Source organism: Nannobrachium achirus (assembly GCF_963921795.1).
Source record: "Nannobrachium achirus genome assembly, chromosome: 22".
Classification (NCBI taxonomy): domain Eukaryota; kingdom Metazoa; phylum Chordata; class Actinopteri; order Myctophiformes; family Myctophidae; genus Nannobrachium; species Nannobrachium achirus.
In genome coordinates, this window is record NC_137829.1 from 13,779,046 (window position 1) to 13,786,151 (window position 7,106).

The following is a 7,106-nucleotide window of genomic DNA, read 5'->3' on the forward strand; positions in this document are numbered from 1 at the left end:
AGCTGGTTGACCAATGATCGATGGCTCTGCGGTTCAAATCCCAGCTCCTCCTGTCCACATGTCGGAGAGTCCTTGAGCAAGACTCTGAACCCCTAGTTGCTACCGGTGAGCAGGTTGGTGCCTTGCATGGTTTCCTCTGCCATCGGTGTATGAATGTGAGTGTGAATGGGTGAATGTAATGCACAATCTATGTAAAGTGCCTTGGATAAAGGCGCTATACAAATGCACCATTTACCAATTTATTCATGCTGACCTCTAGTTCTAATACTTACCTTATACTTGATGCCTCATCCTAGTGAGTAAGTTTGCTATGTTTATTTTTATATACAGTATTTGAACAAATATACTAACCAAGAGAACCCTGTTGGAAGAAATTGTGTTTACATGCATATTTAGGCCTACTCTATATACTTACCCAGAGAATCGTGTTGGGAAATATTGTTTAAATGCTTACATGCATTTACTGACTGTACATTGTTGATTGTTAATTACAAAGCCTTTATTACGCCTTACACTGTATTTTAGTCAGAATGACATATGATTGTATCTATGTTTGCAGTTTTACACTTTTGTGGATGAGAGTTTGGCTGGCTGTATAGCCAAGCTCAAGGTGCATGCTTGGTGATGACAGCACAGTACAGACATGGCAAAGTTTTAGATCCCATAAAGTTTTAAAATCCCATAAAATTTAGGAACATTTGGGGGGTGGGATATATATATATATATATATATATATATATTTTTTTTTTCCTCATCGTTTTATTGATCAGAGACTAGACTTTCTGAGAATTAAACCACACTTTGGATGTGTGGAGAGACACTTTAATTATTTCCTAAAATTATGACCAAATACATCACACATGAATGGGCCAAATTGTCAATCATTTTATGCTTAAGATGGCAATGAAGAATATGGTAGCTCATTGAGAACAGATCATTAATTTGTTTTTCAACCATATTTTCAGAATTGTGAAAATGTATACATTTCCTCTATAGGTTAAGCGTAACAGGGTGGACATGTTATGCTTTACCACAACAGTAATGCAACCTAAAACATTGATTAAAAAGAAAAATTAAACAGTGATACTTATACTTCTTATGTTGTATGGTTTCCTATCAAAATATATGCTACTTTCTGAAGTCATGGGGGGACAGTCAACTGAGGGACTCATTTGAAACATAAAGATTAACTTGTAATGTAATGACATTTGGTGAGAAACATTAGAATTTGTGTTTGTAATTGCTGAGTAAGCATGATTTGAGACATGACCCTGAGTACATATCTTTTTTTTTTTGTCTTTCTTTCTTTTTCTATAGGAATTCATACGTTTGCTTATTTTACAAGATATGCTGTATTATGTCATGGGGAGTGGGGACACAAATGGCACAGAATACCCAGCTCCTGCTGTGTTCATGTTTGTTTCAGCTGCTATATCATGTTTTAATTTTTGTAATCTCTTGAATCTTTATTTTATTTTTATTTTGTTCTAATAAAAGGTTCTGTTTGAAACTTGTTTTCATTGTTCTTTAATGTCCCATACAAAAAGTTGGGATATTATCCTATCGTGGGTTTTTGGTATTTTAGGGGCGTTGTCATGTTATTTAAGGTCAAATGCCAGAGCAGGAAGGCCATCGAATAAAGATACCACTCATTCCCCCCCCCCCCCCCCCCTTTTGTGTTTATGTGTATATTAGGACATGGTTCTATGTTGAAAATGAGTGGTATTCCCCTTTAACCGTTTTAATGTTGAGTGTGTGGAAAGAACACTGAGGGACATAAAATAATGCAGTTAGATCAGCCTTGGTGTGGCAAGACTATCCGCCTGGGTGGAGACCCTAGGCAGACATTCCCAATCTGTGTAAGATGGGCTCCTTGTTCTGTATAACCTACCTGGCTAACTGGTGGATGAAACAGGCTATTGCCAAGAAGAAAAGACCATGAAGAAAGAAGTAGTGTGACTGTTGAATAACTGTTGGCAATAGAACACAATGCTTGCATGTTATTTAAAAATGTTTTATGTTTTTCATGAATGATTTCTGATCTCTCCTATCCATGTCGCTCCTGCCCAACTACTAGTGATGAACACTGTGGAAAAAACTTCTTCACAGGCCAGAGACTGAGAACACACCTGAGAACTCAAATCGGGGAGAACCCCTACAATATTGTGACCAGTGTGGGAAGAGTTTTAGGCAGCATGACCACTTCAAGAATCATCAGTGCATCCACACGGGAGAGAAGCCCTTCATTAGTAGTAAACAGTGTGGGAAATGCTTCTGTAAGGTGAGCCATTTGAAAAAGCACAAGATGATTCACATTGAAGGGAAGCCCTGGTATTGTGAAGTGTGTGGGAAGAGTTTTAGAGAGCATCTAAAGTTAGAATAATGGCATGAACGTACCCATACAGGAGTGAGGCCCAACAACTGTGACCAGTTTGACAAAAGTTCACTCTTTCCACTACCTTAAAGATACACCAGAAAGTCCACACTGAACAGAATCCCTTTTGTTGTGAATATTGCTATTTGTGTCCAACGTGGTCACTGACACCCCAAACTGCATAGTGCTCCTTTAACATATATTTGTAACGGAATTGTTAATTTTAACAAAGATATCAAACACATCAAATTTCCCAGAAGAAAATGCAAGTATTTAAAAGAGGAAAGTTTAAAAATATTTGGTTTTTATTGGTTCAATATTTATAAAAATCCTCCGGTTCATCCAATCACAAGCATCCGTGGACGGATCTTATCTTAACCCAGGCAGTGTTTTGATACACGCAAAACAAATATTTATATAAATGAATTAAATATATAATTATAATTAAAATACAGTTAGTATGGCCTGAGCCACCGGGTAGTGGTCCAGGCACCTAGGCTGGTAATCCGGCCTGACAGCGTGTCGCGGGTTCGAGTCCCGATCCCGACGACCTTTGCTGCGTGTCACCCCCCCCCCCCCCATTTCTCTCCCCATTTCCTGTCGACCTGGCAGAAAAGGCTAAAAAAATATCTAAAAAAATACAATAAGTATTGTGTTATTTTTCTCATTACTTATTCCCCTGTGTATGAAAAGTGCTAGCTTGACTTGGCTAGGCAAAATGTTTTCATCACCTGCTGCTACTGACACAAACACAGTATAAGTGGATGAATCTCATGGGCTAGATACACCTTATCACATGTACAGTACTGTACTTATATTTGTTAAATTATGTACTGTTATCCCGTTCTTGGATTATGTCCAAGTTAAATAGCCTTTATCTGATAACAAAGGTAATTTTGATTGAACCTGAATTTGAAAGACGTTTTACCTTTTTAACATTATAGGCTAGTGTGCGTGCGTGTACTGTGTAGAGAGAGAGCGGGGGCAGAGAGCACAGCCTCTGGCTGTGTGCAGAGTGAAAATATCACAAAACATGCTGACATCAGCAGAACACTCATTGTCACATGTGTGAGATCCCCCCACAAACACACACACACTTGGAGCATACTCTTTCTGTCTCTATGTCTCTCCATCTTTCTATCATCTTTCCCTGTCTCTGTCTCTGTCTCTCTTTCTCAACCCGGCTATTTTTGGCAACAAGATTTTGTGTCGCGGATACAAAAAAGCAGATCAAGAATAGGGCCCTGGGGGACCCCGGGCGACTAAGTATATAGGGTTTTGAGTGGTTTTAAATACAATATTGACATAAGGAGTAGCGCTGCTACCCTGGATGCTGTGGGAAACTCTTCAAGTAGGCTTCAACTCAAACAGTAACCTAGGTTAGATATACAACCATGTTCAGTAGGACTATATCCAATCTTTCGAGTAATAATTGATTGTTTTATTAAGTTATCGATTATTTTTTTCATAATTGATTAAATCGATCAAGTTTGATGAACTTTTTAACCCCTAATGTTCAGGGAGACAATCCACGGGACCTACTGTAGCTGTTGACTGGAGACGGTGCTGGTTTCTCTGGGACCATGGCTTCCATGGGAGACATCATCTTCACCAGGTACATAGCCTACGTCTGTGGGCTTTCAGCACTATCATCAGTGCTGTCAAATATTTTATGTTGATTTGTTGGATTCATGTTAACGTGTATTTTCAGATATTTAACAACTTAAACCCTCAATATAGTGCCCTCGGCTCAAACTCTCAATACATACTCTTCTTTTCCCCCTCTACACCAAATCTCTTCACCGAAAATAGCCAATCTAGTATAAACTTGGTCTAAAAGGATAACCCCAAAAAGAAAGTCTTTCTGGGGACTTTCCATTGTGACATATAATCACAATGTGTTCCAGTGCAATGTGTTCTGAGTTTGTAGATCAGCTATTTTTGGAGAATGTTTCCCTCAGAATAGGGATGCAAGGGTTCAAGTGGTTAAAGTAAATCATTCTTATTTATGTATAATGTATGTATCACACACACACCCTTAGCGGTCCGGAACCCTTGTTGAAGACCCATGGTATAAGCAATAAACTGATTCGGCATTGGTATAATGTGTGGAATACAATTATACTCGATGAGCGTGTGAGGCGCTGACTAATGGTGGAGATCAAAGTTTAACATGTCTAATATTACTAAGGGATCATTTGATATTTGATATGATTTGATGATGGTTAACTATCAATACATCTTGGTGGTGAATTTTTTACGTTTCACACACTGATGTATTTCTCTATTTGCAGTATGGTTATCGTCATTGTTGTATTTTTAGCCATCATCATCCTCATCCTGGCCCTGGTAGCAGGTAAGACGTGTGTGAACGTGTGGGGGTCATTGGTTCCCAAGTGGGCCCCCACACTATTGTCAAAATACTAAGATTGTATTGATAATACGGTATAACATCTAACTATTAATTTAGTGAATGTCTGTCCGCCGTCTGACCGTCTGTCTGCATGCTGACATCACTGATACTAGTGTCGCCACCATGGTAACAGCCTCATGCTGAAACAATGCCCAAATTTGTAGATCAGCATTCTGACATCCTCCATGATAATAGCCGCTTGCTGAAACAATGCCCGAATTTGGAGATGAGCATGCTGACATCACTGATACTAAACAGTGTCGCCACCATGGTAACAGCCGCATGCTGAAACAATGCCCAAATTTGGAGAAGAGCATGCTGACTTCACTGATAATAAACAGTGTCACCACCATGGCTGTCTGCAGACAGACAGCCATGGTGGTGACACTGTTTATGTGATGTCATAGTACTGACATCACAGACAGATACAACGGGTATTGCACAACTGGACGTCAATGGTGACTGTTTTGCCCAACGGGCACCAGTCTGGGTTCTACGACATTACTTCTGAGACACCTGCGGTACATTCAGGACTAGTTAACATAAAAAAAAGAAAAGCAATAAAAAGGAATATGTTTTGCAGGGAGTATTTACATGATGTCCTATTATACCTATGCATGGGGATCATTGCTAACAGGGATGACAGTATGCAACAGTGTGATGTCCTATATATTAATGTATTGCTAACAGGATGACAGTGTGAGTTTACACAGGTGTGTTTGGGTAAGATAATCGCTTCATGTCAATGCAGTCATTGCTGACTCTCTTGAACCTATTAAACTCAATATGTTTTGCTGTCGTGCAGAAACCTCCTATAGCCATGTTTTAACTGCTATATTGTGTTTTCCCCCAGTAAATTAATGCCCCTATTTCGTCATAAGCCGCCTACTATACTGTCACACAAAAGTAGCTGAAATAACCGATCTACATCCTATGTACTTTGAATTTGAATTCTGAAAAGTAACACTTTTGGATATGTGTGGTTTCCTCACGAGACAATATTGTCTCTGTCGGGTGGAAACCTCATATTACTTTTCAGGATACAAATTCAAAAGCAGACGATCTACAAGCTCGAAACGCTGCTTTTGTGTGACTATGCTTTTGTGTGACGCTGTAGTATGATCAAGTAGGGCATCAATTTACAACAAAAGAAAAAGTTAGAATATGGAGATAAGAGGTATTTCTCCCCCAGGGCTCTGTATTCTGACCCTGCTGTTGGATATATATCTGTAGCTTAAAGGCCCACTTCACCTCTGGGACAACCTGATCTTATTTTATTGTTGTTTGGGACACGATCAATACAATCCTGAGTTATTTTTTGTGTTCAATCTGTGTTTTGAGATATTTTAGTATTTCAGCATGACTAGTGAGTGATGCATTTTGCATCATATGATGCAGTATGATGCATCATATTTGATAGTGTTGATCATGTCCCAAACAACAATAAAATAAGATCTGGTTGTCCCAGAGGTGAAGTGGGCCTTTAAGGAACGGATCGGACTTTGGCATTTGTTGCACACTGAAATAACTGTAATGTTCGACTTTTATGTAAATGTTAGTTAGTATGTTGTTTGTTGTAAGTTGTAACAAAGAAATCCCCCTCCTGTTTTTTTGTGTTATACTAAATACCTTAGCTAACTATTTTCACCTAATGTTCACCCCAGAATAGATACTGTGTGTGTGTGTGTGTGTGTGTACGTGAGTGAGTGATAGATTTATTTGATAAATGATTGAATATTTTATTTGATGAGAAAATTCTTAAAGGATCAAGTGGGGGCGGGCGTTGGTGCGCGTAAGGCCTGCCCCCACTCAACCATGATTGGAGGAAGGCCCCACTCTATCCCGATTGGAGGAACACTTGTCACCCAACAGTTTTTTAAACTGCTTTTTTCTCCTCACAGGAGATAAGGCTGAAGTCCAAATATGGACCAAACACTCAAGTAACTAGTACTATCAGAACATAGACCCATTTTGTTATTATTTGAATTCAATAAAAAATCACTTACCATACCTTTAAAGAACCATCCTTCTTCAACAGGCAACAACAGGCAATCCCCTCCTGGAGCTCAGAGCGAGAGCGACAACAAATGGCCTGTGGCCAACCTGGGACAAGACCTCCTTCTGAGCTGCTACCTGCCCTTCAGACCGGCCAGCGATGTGTCGGTCACCTGGACAAAGCAGGGTAATGGTGGCCTGGTCTACTGCTTTCGGCACGGAATCTCGGTCCTCAAGGACCAGGACGCTGCCTTCCAGGACAGAACTCACGTCTTCCCTGACGCCATCGTCCGTGGGAACGTTTCTCTGCTGCTCAGGAGGGTG